Source organism: Myotis yumanensis, unplaced genomic scaffold, assembly GCF_028538775.1.
Source record: "Myotis yumanensis isolate MYYU_CA2020_CCGP unplaced genomic scaffold, mMyoYum1.0.hap1 SCAF_20, whole genome shotgun sequence".
NCBI classification, from domain to species: Eukaryota; Metazoa; Chordata; class Mammalia; order Chiroptera; family Vespertilionidae; genus Myotis; species Myotis yumanensis.
In genome coordinates, this window is record NW_027223771.1 from 17,126,206 (window position 1) to 17,143,133 (window position 16,928).

General features: G+C 45.6%; 1 protein-coding gene across 1 annotated transcript in view; it reads right to left on the bottom strand.

The window, feature by feature from the left end:
- Nucleotides 1–12,468, bottom strand: part of LOC138998300 (zinc finger protein 551-like) — a 294,368-nt gene extending 281,900 nt beyond the window's left edge. The window contains exon 1 of the mRNA XM_070400360.1: nt 12,425–12,468. The gene's annotated coding sequence lies outside the window, so the exon portion shown is untranslated. The remainder of the gene's footprint in view (nt 1–12,424) is intronic.
- Nucleotides 12,469–16,928: the final 4,460 nt, after the last annotated feature.

A 16,928-nucleotide genomic window follows, 5' to 3' on the forward strand; every position in this document is an offset into this window, starting at 1 on the left:
TGCTGCAGTTCCTCAATTGAGCTGCAGTCCTCCCAATCCCGCTCTCCTGTCTTTCTTTCTTTGCTCAATTCCCACCTCCCTACCTCAGCCTGGTTCAACCTGTCAGGATGGCCCTGACAAATTGGCGCCCGGACATCAGGGAACTGAGGACTTGGGAAGCAGACGGGGAGGAACTCCTCCGGATAAAGAGTGCACTCATTAAGGTAAGGGAGGAGCAATTTTTTTGATAGTCCGGAGTAAAGCATGGGACAGTTAGAATCTCGGGAAAATGCCCCTTATGGGAAAATGTTAAAGTCTATGCTCAACAGTAAAGGAACTAAGGTTAAGGACAAGAAGTAGAAATTTTTTTAAAATTCATCCCGGAGGTCTGCCCTTGGTTTCCTGAGGAAGGAACCGTTAACTTAGAAACATGGCAGAAAATTGGAGAACAAATGTGCAATCATTATAAAGCCCTTGGGCCAAGTAAGACCCCGGTTGATGCATTTTCCTTATGGAATTTGATACGGGATTGTTTAGACCCCAGGCATGACCATAATCAACCGTCTCTTAAGCCAGGAAAAAAGGAGAAGCAGTGTGATGGCACAAAACAGGGGTCTGAAAAAGACAGTTTATTAAAAAGGAATAATATAAATTTTAAAGACAAATTAAATCCTCAAGATGAGGAGGATCTTGAGGAAGCGGCTGCCCCTTATCATGATGATGATACAGGTGTTCAGGCAAAAGAGGAGGAAGAATATTTTTCTGCTGGAACTGTAGAGGGTATTGATATGGAGGATGTGTTAGAACACTCTTTAGAAGAATTAAAGCTTCTTGGTAAGAAAAAGAGAAGCCGCAGGGGCCGTTCCCACCGCTCTCCTCTGCCTTGTGCAGCACCAGTTCCACTTTCCCCTCTACAGATGGCTTTGCAGGAGGCACGAAAGTGTGGTGAAGAATTGGACATTCACACCTTCCCTGTTATGGAACAGGTGAACCCTAACATGGGACACCATGAGTGTACTTAGGACCCGCTTCCTTCTAAAACCTTGAAGGAGTTAAAAACAGCCTGTGCTCAGTATGGTCCAGCCCAGCCCTGGCAAATAATAGGGGCATTGTCTGTTTACCCTCCTGTCCTTGTGCTGTCTCAAGGCCAGCTGGCTGCACAGCACCCAGCCTGCCCCAGGGAGCAAAACGATACAAGAGTTATTCCGAGCAACCCCCGGAAGCACCGGGTTGGACCTTGGATCCATAGGGCGATATGTATTAACTCCAGAATTGGGACCACAGGCCATCCCTACAGGAGTGTATGGACCTACTCCTAAAGGGATGTTTGGCCTTTTACTAGGTAGAAGCAGCTTAACTATGAAAAAATTACAAATTTTTCCAGGAGTAATTGATGCAGATTATGAGGGGGAAATTAAAATTATGGTCTCTGCCCCCAGAGATATCACCATCACCTCAGACATGAAAATTGCTCAATTGATTTTGCTCCCTCTGCCTGCCACAGGCAATCTACTTTCCAGAGTCTCAGGGAGCCAGGGGTTTTGGCCCCTTGGACAAGGCATATTGGGTACAAGCCATTTCTCATTCAAGGCCTGAGAGAACCTTACTTATACAAGGGAAAATATTTACAGAGATTTTAGATACAGGAACAGATATTTCTGTCATAAGCTTAGCTCACTGGCCTAAACAGTGGCCCTAAAGAGAAGCTATGACACAACTTCAAGGAATAGGTCAGACCAACTCTCCTTTACAGAGTTCACAAATGTTAAAGTGTCAAGACAATGAAGGTCACTCTGGGTTATTTCAGCCATATATCTTGCCAGCGATCCATGTGAATTTATGGGGACGAGACATTCTCTCTGCCCTGGGTGATGCTCTTGTTACCACCCCAGCGCAGGGAAATTTTTGGGGGTGGTCATTGTTTCTCCTGTTATCCACATAGCTGACAAGGTATCTTAAAAGTCAGATGACCCTGTATGGGTATAGCAGTGGCCCCTTTCCAAAGAAAAAATGTAAGCTGCTCACGAGTTGGTACAGGAACAACTCCAGCTAGGGCATATAGAAGAGACTACCAGTCCTTGGAATACTCCTATTTTTATCATAAAAAAGGAAATCAGGAAATTGGCGCCTTTTACAGGATTTAAGGGCAATAAACAAGACTATGGAAATTATGGGACCTTTACAGCCTGGTCTCCCTTTGTAGCAATCCCTAATGGGATGAAGCTATTAGTACTAGATTTAAAATATTGTTTTTTCACTATTCCTCTGGATCCCTCTGATTGCAAACGATTTGCATTCAGTGTCCCATCTACTAATTTTCAGGAACCCATGTGCTGCTATCATTGGAAGGTATTGCCTCAGGGAATGGATAATTGGCCTACCCTGTGTCAAAAGTTTGTTAGGCAATTAGCGGAGTTTGAGAGAAACATCTGCAGGCTTATATCATACACTTTATGGATGACATCCTTTTAGCTCACTATACAGAATGTCAATTAGAACAAGTGTATGATGACTTACAACAGGCTCTTCTTAAATTTGGGTTAATTATTGCACCTGAAAAAGTTCAAAGACGAGACCCTTACCTATATCTTGGACATATCATAGAAGGAAGAAAAATTCGACCTGAAAAGATTCAACTCAGGATAGACAAACTAGAGACTTTAAATGATTTTCAAAAATTTTGGGGGGATGTCAACTGGATTAGGCCAACTTTAGGCATAACTACTAATGACCTTAAACCTTTATTTGATATTCTTCGTGGGGATAGTGACCCGCTCTCCCCTCATCAGCTTACTCCTGCAGCTCGCAAGGCTATCTCCCACATAGAAGCTGCCTTAAAGGAACAATTTGTACAAAAAATTGATTACTCACAGCCATGGCTGTATTTAGTATTGGCTACGCCAGTGTATCCTGTGCCTCTTATGGCAACAGGGACCTTTGGAGTGGATTCATCTGCACTCCTCCCCAAAAAAGGTAGTTTATCCTTACTCAGAAGCAGTAGCAGATCTTATTTTTGCAGGATGTCTCAGATCTTTGGAACTTTTTGGTCAAGAGCCCCATACCATTGTGGTACCCTATAAGGCTCAACAAAGGCAATGGCTATTTCATATGGATGATAAATGGCCTCTTTCCTTCCTGGGCTATCACGGTACAGTAGACTCTCATTACCCATCTAATAAACTCATACAATTTTTTACAGAGCATTCCTTCATTTTCCCCAAGGTAGTCAAGACTCAACCAATTTCTCATGCAGTTCTTGGGTTTACTGATGGTTCTAATAATGGCACAGCTGCCCTAGTTATCAATAATCAACCCTTTGTTTTTCAGACTAACCACACTTCAGCACAACGCGTGGAGCTCGAAGCAGTATATCAAGAGTTATGCAAACTTTCCACTCAATCTTTTAATCTTTACTCAGACTCTCCTTATATTGTAAATATTATGATTCACTTAGAAACTGCCAATTTACATGACACTGGCTAATCTGAAGTGATTATTCTCTTACTACAGGTACAAGCTTTACTCAGGAAATGTTCTCACCCTTGTTTCTTTGGCCATATATGAGCTCATACAGATTTACCTGGATCTCTCTCTGCGGGAAGTACTTATGCTGATCAACTTACTAAACCTTCCTATCTCACATTATCTCCTTTAGATGCAGCCAAAGCCTCACATTCTCTCCATCATCAAAATGCCACTGGCCTACATCAGCAGTTTCGAATCACATAGGAACAGGCTCAGCAAGTTGTAAAACTCTGTCCTCAATGCCCTCTAACCACATTCATTCCTCCTACAGAAGGAGTCAATCCGCGAGGCTACAAACCAGGCCAACTATGGCAGATGGACATAACCCATATTCCATCTTTCAGAAAACAAGCTTATGTCCATGTTTCTATTGACACTTCCTGGTTTTATTTTTGCATCCCCTCGTACAGGAGAAGCCGCTAAAAATGTTATTGCTTACTGTTTGCAAGCTTTTACTTTCCTAGGCATCCCCCATACCAGTAAAACTGACAATGGTCCAGCCTACACAAGTACGGCATTCCAGAAGTTTTGTGATACTTTTCAAATCCAGCATAAAACAGGCATCTCATGCAATCCTCAAGGGCAGGGAATAGTTGAGCGAGCTCATCAGACCTTAAAAAGGCAAATTGAAAAAATAAGGAAGGGGGAGTATGTAGATACCCCTGCTAACTTACTTAACAGAGCTCTTTATTCCCATAATTTTTTCAATGGTGATGCTCAGGGCAAAACCGCTGCGGAGCAACAGTGGTCCTCATTGTCCAGATCCCACCCTTGGGTACAGTGGAAAGACTTACTTACAGGACAATGGCATGGCCCCAGCCCTGTTCTGATATGGGCTCGGGGGTCTGTTTGTGTATTTCCTGAAGGGGACTCTGAGCCCCGTTGGATCCCCAGCCGCTGTGTCCAGCCCTTTCAAGGTCAAAATGGAGGACGAAGTGGAACAAGAAGTCACTCCACCATTCAAGAGGCTACGAATTGGTCCACTAGCGCCCATGCTGCCATCCCTGCCATGGAGATCACAGACAACTCGGAGGACATCTCCACCAACTTGGAGATAGTTGAAGAAGCTGAAAACGGAGGCCAAGGCCATGGTCGTTCATCAAGGAGCACAACGAAGTGCTGAGACTTTGTTTCTAGCCATGCTGTCAATTATGGCTGTTCAGGTCTGTGATGCTCAGATTCCATACTGGGCATACATTCCAGATCCGCCCTTTCTCATGGCCATTACTTGGGATGACCCCAGCGTTCCTGTTTTTGTTAATGATACAGATATCATGGGCCACCCAAGTGCAGATTATCTTACTCATTGGGTGGGAGATTATAGATATGAGAGAAGGTCAACCAGGGTCCCCATATGTTTTACAGCCATTAAATATTGGAATAACTGTCTTACTGTAGAACCTTCACCAAGGTATACCCATGGCATTAGCAGAGTTGGAGATCCCGAAGAGCATGAGGGGTGGATCTGACGAGAATGGTTCCTTACTATATATGGCCTGCCTGACATCACCCGTACCCTCTCTCAGGACATCCCACCCAAGTTGCCTCCATGTTTGTACAATGAATACAGGCTATTTCTGAAGTATCCACCTTGGCGGCGTTGCCGTCATGAGTTGGCTGTGGTACATACTCCCATTAACAATTCCTTTCAGGTACTTGATTGGTCCTATCCCTAGGGTGTTGTTGAATGAGTTTGGACCTCAGGATGACGACATCCCACGACCACTATACTCATATTGCTTTTCTACAGTGTAAACGTTTCTATGATGAATGAGGATAAAGATTTTTCTAAAAGCTTTTCCACATTTTTTACAATTATAAATCACTACTCTGGAGCAGACAACCTGATGTTGAACAACTTTCTGGTTGTGGCTGGCATCTTTTTCACATTCAGCCCACTAGTCATGACTTCTTCCACTGAGAAATTCTTGTGAAATCTCACTACCCAGTGTTAAAAGTGGCCTGGTGCTGGAGAATGTCTCAGATGGCTGGCAAGTCTTTCCCAACCTCCCTAATGGTTGAAGGCGCCCATATTAAGTAAAAGCTGCACTGGGACACAAGTGAGGCCCTGTCCATATCTTCTTTCCAGGGCTTCTGTCCACTGGCATCTCTCTGTTGCTGGTGAGGGTTTGCAATGAAACAGAAGTCTCTCGCACATATATGTTATGGATGAAGGCTCTCTGCTCAAAATATACTGCTTGTAACTCAGTCAGGTCCAAAATATCTTTTAAGACTGAGAAAACGATGTGTCTTCTGAGTTGCTGGGGCTGTCTTAAAAGCCCTGACATGACTCTCCTGGTACATATACACTCCGCTCAGAATTGGTCTCCTCATCATCCGTTTGATGCCAACAAAGTGAAAATAGAAAAATGGTGAGGAACTGAATGCTGCCTGTGGTGACAGGTGGAAGTCCCTTTACAAAAGTGTGTTGCACATAACACGGTTCCATGCAATTGACTCACAACAAAAGATCTATAGGAAGGATTATAAGTTACTCCCATGAAGGTCTGGGCTACTGAAGATCACAAAACAAGGAAGATCTCAAACAAAATATGACACATGCAGTAAGCACCACGTGGAAGAGAAGCAGGATCTTCAGCTCATTCTTCTGCTAACAGAGTTGAGCATTGTTTGTCTGCAGGTGACATGGAAAGCTGTGCTCAAATATGGTTATGTCTCATGCCAAGTAATCTATCTATATATATAAAAGGGTAATATGCAAAGTGACCCTTTAGGAGTTCCACCTGGAGAACGATCGCTCGCTATGACATGCACTGACCACCAGGGAGCGCTGCGGAACATGGTGGGTGACCAATGGCAGCAGCAGGGCGTGGGGTACAAGGGAAGGAGGAGACGGGGAGGTGGGGGGGAACCATGCGGTGGCGGCAAGGAGGGGGGAACTATGCAGTGGCAGCACCCGTGTGGCGAGGGATGGAAGAGGTGGGGAGGCAGGGAATCTGATAGGCCCTGATCGCCGGCCTGGCCTAGGGACCCTACCCATGGACAAATTTCATGCACCGGGCCTCTACTATTCAATAAATTAGTAGCTGATGTTCAAGAATTATTTAAGCTTGTAGGTGCATCTCATAACACATGTACAGGTCAATGTTAGAGAATACTGAAGATGGAGCAATGCAGAGGAACAGGTGATGCAAAAAGGCCACACAGTTGAAGGTAGTCAAAGGCCAGGAAGTCACAGGTGAAATGACAAGTTAGCACAGTGTCAAGTTGGAAAAGAAAAGGTAGAAATGTGCTACTGCCCATGGTACTTTCACCTAAACACTGTTGGAAATGAGCAGGTGCTTGGTATCATCTAAACACCACCCTTACTTACATCATATCTAGCCCACAGTGGCAATTCAACAGGGCCAGGCCTCTTCTGAGACCATCCTGCATGTTCACCCTGTAAAAAAATATCAGGGTTCATCCTGCACATTCCTCTCTACAAATAAAACAGAAATATTCCAAGTATTAATAAAAGATGACAGAGATGGGCAGCCAGCACTGGCCTAGAGCAATTTGGCTTGCAATTGTATTTACCGAAGATAATATTACAAACAACTGAAGTGTGATCTTTAAGTACAGCTTAAGGTTCATGTAAGGAAAGACCATAACCTGGCACAGGAACTCACCAAGGACCTTTGGCTAGAGGAAGGAGGTAGAAATGGAAGCCATGGATCTGGACATAGTCATCCATCCAGGGAGAGGAACAGCAGGTGGGACCCATTAAGCTGTCTATAAGACTCCTGACTCCCAGACACATCCTGCACTGTCTGAGAAAACTGGTCTTAGGGATGTTTGTGGACTCCTTGGCTCAGAGCTCTCCACAGACCTCATCCATGGCAGCCACAGCACATCTGACATGACATTGGGAAAATTAGCAGAGCCCATGGTCTGGCTGTAGAAGAGTGAAAGCTACATCAGAGGAATAAAGGAAGAGAGGACATCATCTCAGGACATTGGGAGAATGTGAAGGTCTTACCTACAGATGATAAAAGTGCAAAAACTTCCAGCATCACATCGCAATAGAGAAGTCTCTGAGGTTCATCAAGGAGCCCACATTCCTCCTGAGAGAAGGCAATGTCCACGTCCTCAAAGTTCAAATACTGTCATAATGGGGACAGTGGGGACAGTACAGCCCGGGATCAGATTCACTCCTAAGGTTCCAACTCTGTCATATTCCATCATACACATCAATCTGCTCTCTCCACTCCACACACCAGAGAAGATGCCAGGCCTTCATCACATGAAAATCACTGTCATCTTATATTTCTAGTGATATTTTGTCTTCCCACAATAAAGGCAGTTAAGCAGATAGAACATAACTGAGCTATGGGATTCACAGGTACGCCATACTTCCTCTTGACAGTAGAGTGGGTGTCAAGAACAGAGGGTAGGAAGAGATGTTGGCCATTAAGAGAGTGTGAGTGATTTGATATTGGTCTTGTCCGGCATTACCTTTGTAGTCCCTCAGATTGTTCCTCAAAGACACCAAAAACATGGCATCACACTTCACCCTCAAACCACAATCCCAGGGTGCTGAGCTCATAGCTTTGTACTACCTGCTGCACATAGTTCTTTGAACACTTCTCTCACACAGCTTCATTCCCAGAGGCACAACTTCAAAGGTAATGCAAATTTGCTTTTGGGAGGACGGGTTGTTTCCTAATTACCTTACTTTCCAAAATTATAGATTGCCACCTCCATAATCCATTTCTCTCTTATCCTTCTCCCTTACCCAGGCCCGTGGAGATTCCCAAGCCCGGATAACACTGATGTATGCTATCTCATTCCTAAGAATCAGTGTGCACCCCCAACAACAAAAGGCAGGTGGGTACATAAATGTCACCTAAGCCCTGAACCTGGCAGGGAGCACCAAAACACCCCTCTTTTCAGGCAATTACCCCAAAATAACCCTTATTATATCATCCAGACTACACCCAAAATGGACTCTCCCTTCATTCACTCTTATGTCAATGTCAGGGTGCTCTGGCCATGAAGTCACACTCCCTCTCCAAGTGCACATCACTCTATCTTCCACGCCTCTATCACACCTCCACCCCTACAGTCCCGGACCGCATAGTCATCTCCTTGCGCTCTTACTTATTACTCAGCATGTGTTGTCCAGAGAATGCTTGCCAAGTTCAAACAGGATCAAGTACTGCCCTGACTCTGATAGTCCACACTCATAGAGGCAGCCTTCAGTCCTGTTAGGAAGACCTCTCTCCATGACTGTTTTTCCTTCAATCTAACCTATGAAGAACCACAGTCAGATCTCAGATACTCTGAACCCACCTCCCCTGTTGTTGCACTTGATGTCCTTTCACCAGTCACAGCCAACACCTCTCCACTTAACCATTACTCAAGTCCCAGCTGTGGAGGCCCTCTGTACCATGCCCAGTGAGTCTCAGATTCAAGTCGCTAAGCGAATGCACAAGACTGTTACTCCCCTAGCCAGGGGACACTGAGGGTCACATTATCCTGGTGAGTGTTTATAGAAATAAATATATACCAACCCAATCTCATATTGTTTGAATTACTCTCCCACCTCCAATTCCTCTCACGTCCGTCCACTCATCTTTTAAAGGCCCTGGCCACTGCAAAATCATTACCTCTCCCCCACACTCTACATTTCAACTTCTATTGCTATGCTTTGTTCTGGTACCCACCTGCCAGAAACAGTGGACCAGCAGAAAGCCAGGCTCACAATGTCCCTTCTGAGCTACTAATACCATTACCACAGTGACCATGATTCCCTGTATTAAAGTGATCTGCAGTCCTGAATGATGTAGTTCAGTTGGTTGAGCATAGACCCATGCATTTGTGAGATCTCATGCCTGGGCTGTGGGCTGGATCTATAACTGGGGTTTTGCAGGCAGCAAACAATCCCTGTTTCTTGCTCAGCACTGTTTCTCTGTCTCTTTTTCTCCATTTCTACCTCTAAAATCAGTCTCTCTCTCTCTCTCTCTCTCTCTCTCTCTATCTCTATCTCTATCTCTCCATCCTACCTAATAATAAACAAACATGGTAATTGGTACATACCTTCGCTATGCTTCCCATTGGCTAATCAGTGTGATATGCAAATTAACCGCCAACAATGATGGCGGCTAATCTGCATACTGCAGGCAGGGCAGGACAGTGCGAGCTGCCATCCAGGCCCTGTGTGCGACCCCAGAAGCCACCTGTCTGCCAGCCGTGATCGGATCCAATCCCAGGCCGCAGGCAGGCCCCAGAAGCCCCAGAAGTCACCTATATGGTAGTAACTCTACCAGTAAGCACTCTGAAAGTCAGTGGCATAAATGCACCAATTAAAAGACAGATTATGAGGGTGAGTAAAAAACAAAACCCACTTTAAATATAAAGACACATATAGATTAAAAGTAAATGAATTAAGCTGCAGGCTGTTTTGCTCAGTGGATAGAGCATTAGCCCGTGGACTGAAGGGTTCAGGTTCAATTCCAGTCAAAGGCATGTACTTCAGTTGCTGGCTTGATTCCCAGTCCCTATCAGAGCATGTGCAGGAGGCAACCAATCAATGGGTCTCTCCCTTTCCCATCACTCTCTCTAAAATTCAATGGAAAAATATCCTTGGGTGAAGATTAACAAAAACAAAGTAAATGGATTTAAGTGACATTAAAGAGATTATAAGAAAAATAAATTCCAAATTTTGTTAGCTGTATAATAGTTATGTTTAAATTATTAACACCTAAGAAATTGGGTGAATAGGGGTCCTCTAAGACCGTGCGAAAACACAGTCCCAGGTGAAGTGTACATATAATATGCTGTAGTATTTTACAGTTTTTTTTACATGTATGAGATTATTTCAAATTAAAATATTAAAATTTAAAAATTAATAAAATATTAATTGAACTGTATCTGCATTACATGAAAAATCTCCTAATTGCTTCTAGCATAATTTATTAATTTTTGCTAAAATTTACAAGGGTTCAATTAAAAATATCTTAATTCTAAATGATATGATAGAAAATATATAATAGTGCAGTTATAAGCACTTATCTGAAAATAAAAATTTAAAGAAGTGAATTCAAAGAAGGGATTAGCCAAAGAAAATATATGCACTACCCATGGACACAGACAACAGTATGGTGACAGCCAGAGAGAAGTGGGGGGCAAGAGCTGGGTAGAGAGAGCAAAAGGGGGGAAATAGGGACATCCTATATAATAATAATAAAAGGCTAATATGCACATTGATCGGTAGCTATGATGTGCACTGGCCACCAGGGGGAAGACGCTCAATGCAGGAGCTGCCCCCTGGTGGTCAGTGCACTTCCATATGGGGAGTGCCACTCAGCCAGAAGCTGGCTCATGGCTGGCCAGCGCAGTGGTGGTGGCAGGAGCCTCTCCCACCTCAGTGGCAGCACTAAGAATGTCCAACTAACGGTTCAGGCCCGATCCCTTGGGGGCCTAAGCCTTTAGTCGGACATCCCCCGAGGCTCCCTGGCTGCCAGAAGGATGTCTGACTGCAAGCTGAGGCCTGATCCCCCGGGGAGTGGGCCTAAGTCAACAGGTTGACATCCCCCAAGGGGTCCTGGACTGCGAATGGGAGCAGGCTGGGCTGAGGGACCTCACACCAGTGCAAAAATTTTGGTGCACCGGGCCTCTAGTATGTGTATGTGTGTGTGTGTGTGTGTGTGTGTGTAGTGTAGTGTAGTGTTGTTTTTTTAATCCTATCTGCCAGCTCCTGATTCAGCTCACTCTTCACTCTAAGCTTTTGCATATTCTGGAACCTATACCCTATAGGACCTCCCTTTTGACAACAAGGTCCACGTCATGAAGCCCTACTCCTACCCTTAGGAGTCTGGGCTTAGTGTCTGGTCAAAGTCCCCAGGTCCAATGGCTACAAGAGCAGCTGACAGTCCCAGGACACCAGTTTGTTAGAGGCCATGAGTGTGTGAGGCCCTGAAATAAGCTCCTCAAACCCGTACACCATTCGATTCTGCACTTGCGGGAATTCAGGGAAAGAAAATGGTCTGTTTAGAGCAGCCGTGGGCAAACTACAGCCTGCGGGCCGGATCCGGCCCGTTTCAAATGAATAAAACTAAAAAAAAAAAAAAAAAGACCGTACCCTTTTATGTAATGATGTTTACTTTGAATTTATATTAGTTCACACAAACACTCCATCCATGCTTTTGTTCCAGCCCTCCGGTCCAGTTTAAGAACCCATTGTGGCCCTCCAGTCAAAAAGTTTGCCCACCCCTGGTTTAGAGCCTGGCTACCAGCAGGCTCTATGGCATAGGTTCTTAACCTGTGGGTCGCGACCCCATTTGGGGGTCGCACAACTCTTTCATAGGGGTCGTCTAAGACCGTGGGAAAACACATATATAATTACATATTGTTTTTGTGATTAATCACTATGCTTTAATTATGTTCAATTTGTAACAATGAAATTGGGGGTCACAACGACATGAGGAACTGTACTAAAGGGTCACGGCATCAGCAAGGTTGAGAACCACTGTTCTATGGGCTCACCTGCTCAGTGCCCTTGCCCAGCCCAGAGGCGAGGTGCCCTCCAGATGCCTGTGTTATCTCAGGGCTCAGTCCTCAGGGCTCACTCTACCAGTTCCCTTATCATTTACAGGACTTCCCCTTCCTGTCCACAGCTGCTATCCTCTGTCTTCTAGTCTGTCCTTCCTCTGAGCAATGTTAGGAAAAGTTAGAAACCGGCTTCAGAAAATTCCCTCTTTTTTTCACAACCATCTATGGCCCCAGCGTTCTGAAAATGAAAGTAAAACTGCTCGTGCAAAACCTCACCTCATCTCTCTGTTGCCTTTAGATCCACAACAGACCCGGGTTTTCCTAATCCTCCTGCCTCAGCCCCACCACCGTGTCCTTAGAAGGTGGCACTGCAGCCTGTGGCCCTCATCCCCATCACACCCTGTGTCACCCAGGAGAGACTCACTGTTCTGGATGCGGCTTCCTGGGCGGCGGGTCCTGAGAGGCGGGTCCCCAAGGCTGGGGGGTTAAACGGGGTCAGGCTGCGGGAACGCTGTGGGCAGAGAGGAGTCCGGGAGGCACGGAGGCCCCAATCCCGGCCTGTTGGTGACAACCAGCGTCAGACACACCCCGCACAGCAAGGACGCTGCCTCCTAGGCCTCCTCCTACTCACGACCAGTGTGCTGAGGCCTGTGAAGCTTTGAAGAAAGTGAAGAGGTCAAAATGCCCGCCAGGAGGAGGAAGGCGGAAGTCCCGCCCTAACCGGATGCCCTGACAACAAAAGTTCCCTTTAGCTCCGCCCAGGTCAGGCGTTCCTTTCTGGGTAATGTAGTTTTCTCAAACGCCGACAGGATGGCTAGGTTCCCAGCCAATGACACTGGTGAATACAGGTGATGTGTTCAGCAAGAGGACCTGGGGAAAGATAAAGATGGGACCAGAGGCCTGGTTAACTGGAACAGACTGGCAGATCTCCCAGGAGAGGGTTGTGGGGAGGACTGGGAGAGATCCCCCAAGGAATATATGCACAGGGGAAAATGGGAGACATCTGTAACACTATCAATGATAAAAAATATATATATATATACATTTTTTTATTTTAAATAATATAGCCCAGCTGGTGTGGCTCAATGATTGAGCATTGACCTATGATCCATGAGGTCATGGTACTATTCCTGGTCAGGGAACATACATGGGTTGTAGGTTCAATTCTCAATTGGGTGGGGGTGAGGACGTGCCGGAGGCAGCAAATCAGTAATTCTCTCTCATCATTGATGTATTTATCTCTCCTCCTTTCTTCCTCTCTCCAAAATCAATAAAAATATAGTTTTAAAATATATACATATATGCATAGTCCATGGACATAGACAATAATGTGGTGAGGGCCTAGAAATGGTGTGGTCAGGAGAGAGGGAAGCAAAGGGGATTGAGGAAGGAGGAAACTGGGACTATTTTTAATAGAGTCTATAATAAAAAAGATAGTTTGCACATATGGCATGGCTCAGTGGTTGGGCGTGGACCCATGAATCAAGTTATCTCTGGCTGGATTCCAGGTCAGGGCACACGCTTAGGTTCGGGAGCTTCATCCCTGTAGGGGGCATGCAGGAGACAGCTGATCAATGATTCTCTCTCATCATTGATTTTTCTACATCTCCCTCTCTCTCTAAAAAATCAATTAAAAAAAGGAATAGTGTTAAGATTGATTTGAGTCAACAACACTGAAGTGAATGAGGGCTATCACATTTCTTTCAAGTTCTCAAAGAAAAATCATGCCTTGGTCTCTCTTTATAGAGTATGTCCCAGGCAGAGCTGTGTTCACCAACAGGAAGGAGCCTAGAGCGGGTCTGCCTCAGCTTGGTCTGTAGAGTTTGAGTTCATTACTCATGTTAGAAAAGATTTCACAACACGAGTTCAGAAGATTTTGAGGGTACGTTAATTGAAGCTGGGAATAATGAAAAAATGTAGGCTTTCTAATAGAACAAGCAATAGCACAGAGACCAGGTGTGGCTCTTTTGCCTCTCTAGAAACATTGTGGGAAATAAATGAGCCAAGTGAGGCTGCTGTTAGCTCACTGGGCATTCAGAGTAAAGGAGGTCTTAAGAGCAGATTCAGGGGGTTAGCCTAGATGAGCTGCCACTGCTCATTGCTACCCTGGTTACAGCTTGAGTGGGATCCCTGAAAGTCTTAGAAGAGCCCAGCTGGTGTGGTTCAGTGGTTGACTGTTAAACCATGACCCCGCAGGTCACGATCAATTCTTGGTCAGGACACATGTTCAGGTGGTGGGCTGGATTCATATTGTGATGCATGCAGGAAGCAATCTAACAGCGATTCTTTCTTATCATGATGTTTCTCTCTCTCTCTCCCCCTCTCCCTTCCTCTCTGAAATCAATAAAAATATTTTGAATGTATGCTTTAAATCACTTATACTTACATCAAAGTTTAAAATGTATAAAACTTGCCACTTTCTATTATTTTATTACTAGAGGCCCGGTACACAAAAATTTGTGCACTCGGGGGGGGGGAAGGGGGGGCCCCTCAGCCCGGCCTGTGCCCTCTCACAGTCTGGGACCCCTCGGGAGATAACGACCTACTGGCTCAGGCCTGCTCCTGGGTGGCAGAGGGCAGGCCCAATCCCTAGGTGCAGCCCCTGGTCAGGCTCAGAGCAGGGCTGATTGGGGAGTTGGGGCGCCACCCCCTGTCATGCACAGAGCAGGGTAGATTGGGAGGTTGTGATGCCACCCTCAGTCACTCTCAGGGTAGGGCTGATTGGGGGGTTGGGGCACCGCCCCCTATCACACTCAAGGCAGGGTCAATGGGGAGGTTGCAGCACCACCCCCTGTGATGCACAGAGCAGGGCCAATCAGGGGGTTGGGGCGCTGCCCCCTGTCACTCACAGAGCAGGGCCAATCAGGGGATTGGGGCACTGCCCCCCCCCCCCCGCCGTCACACACAGAGCAGGGCCCATCAGGGGGTTGGGGAGCTCCCCTGTCACGCACAGAGTAGGGCCGATAGGGGAGTTAGGGCACCGCCCCCTGTCACACACAGAGCAGGGCGGATCAAGGGGTTGGGGCGCTGTACCCTGTCACACTCAGGGCAGGGCCGATGGGGAGGTTATGGCTCTACCCCGTCACAGACAGAGCAGGGCCCGTGGGGGGGGGGGTTGGGGCGCCACCCCCTGTCACACACAGAGCAGGGCGGATCAAGGGGTTGGGGCGCTGTACCCTGTCATGCTGATCTGGTGCCAGGAGACCTCTCGGCTCCGCTGATCCCAGTGCTGGGAGGCATATTACCCTTTTACTATATAGGATAGAGGCCTGGTGTCCAGCTGGTTTTCCCTGAAGGGTGTCCTGGATCAGGGTGGGGGTCCCCACTGGGGTGCCTGGCCAGTCTGGATGAGGGGATGATGGCTGTTTGCAGCTGGTCACACACCCTTCAGAGTGGGGGTCCCCACTGGGGTGCCTGGCCAGTCTGAGTGAGGGGCTGAGGGCTGCTTTCAGGCTGGCGGTTTTGACTGAAGCTCCCAACCACTCCTTTTTTTCTTTTTTTTTTTTTCTTCTGGGCCAGCTTTAGCTCTGGCTCTAGCTCTGAGGCTTCCACTGCTGGTTTGTTTGCCGTTCTATAATCAAAACAATGTATAACTTCAGCTCTGAGATCCCGGCCTATATTTGTTAGAATGTTTCAAACTGCCAGCTGAGAGGCCGGCAAGGCAGGTGGGGAACGTTGGAGTCTGCAGGCACGGGAGCAAGCAAGCCTCATGTTCGTTTCCAGCTGCCTGGCTGCCGGCCGCCATCTTGGCTGACAGTTAATTGGCATAAGGTTATGCTGATTAGCCAATGGGAAGGGTAGCGGTCATACGCCAATTACCATGTTTCTCTTTTATTAGTGTAGATATTACCATGACTGTTCATGAGTATATTTGTATCTACTGCATCAGCATGTTTGAAATAATATGTAATGATTTGCTACTGAAATATCTTATCATGCCCATGTTCAGTGCCATCATTTTGTCAGTTTGAAACTGATCATGATGAGAGTATTTTACACCAAGAAAATTGACAAATAGTACAAAACTTAACTTCACTAATGTACTATTGAATGCTTTAACTTAAAATGGATGGTGGAGAATGTTGGCAACATAGATTAAACTTAAAAGTGTATCTTGCAAGTGGGCATTCAATTGTGCATAAGATAAAGTTTGAGAAAAACTGTTTTGCTTTCAGTATTCAAAACATATAGTTCCCAATGGCAAATAAACCAATTGGGTCTTTAAGGAATGAGTGAAGAGAATACAGAAGTCTTAGATGCTGAACTGTCCTCCTATCAATTAAATCCTAATCTTTCAACAAAAGAGACAAAGACAGCAGAAATAAATGTATAAAGAAATGCTCACCATAAAAATTTCTTATGGAAATGGATTTAAAACAAAACAAGTTAACACTATACTGATTTTGGGGCCTACAATTTAAAAATATTAAACATTGCATGTGTTTACAAGGATAAAGAAAAACTAGAATTTTCATTATTGTGTGTGTCTGGGAAGGCAAGGGAATGACCATTTTAGATCACAGATTTGCATATCTTCAAAAGCATAACACGCACCTACACTGTAACATTTAAATAAGTGAAGCATACATTTATATAAATAACTGAATGCAGGGAAAGCCACTCTATCGACACAGCAAAGCATAAAAAAATGCCAAGACAAAGAAACAGGCTACAAAGGACAGAACCGGAGGAAAGCAGGCTGCTGGATATAGAATTCAAAACCACACTTTTGAGGTCTCTCAAGAGGCTTCTAGAGGCTGTCGTTAAACTTGATGAGATGTACAGGAAATCTAATGAGACCCTCGATGGTGTGATAAAGGACCAACTAGAAAGTAAGCATACACTGACTGAAATAAAGAATATTATACAGACTCCCAACAGCAGACTAGAGGAGTGCAAGAATCAAGTCAAAGATTTGAAATGCGAAG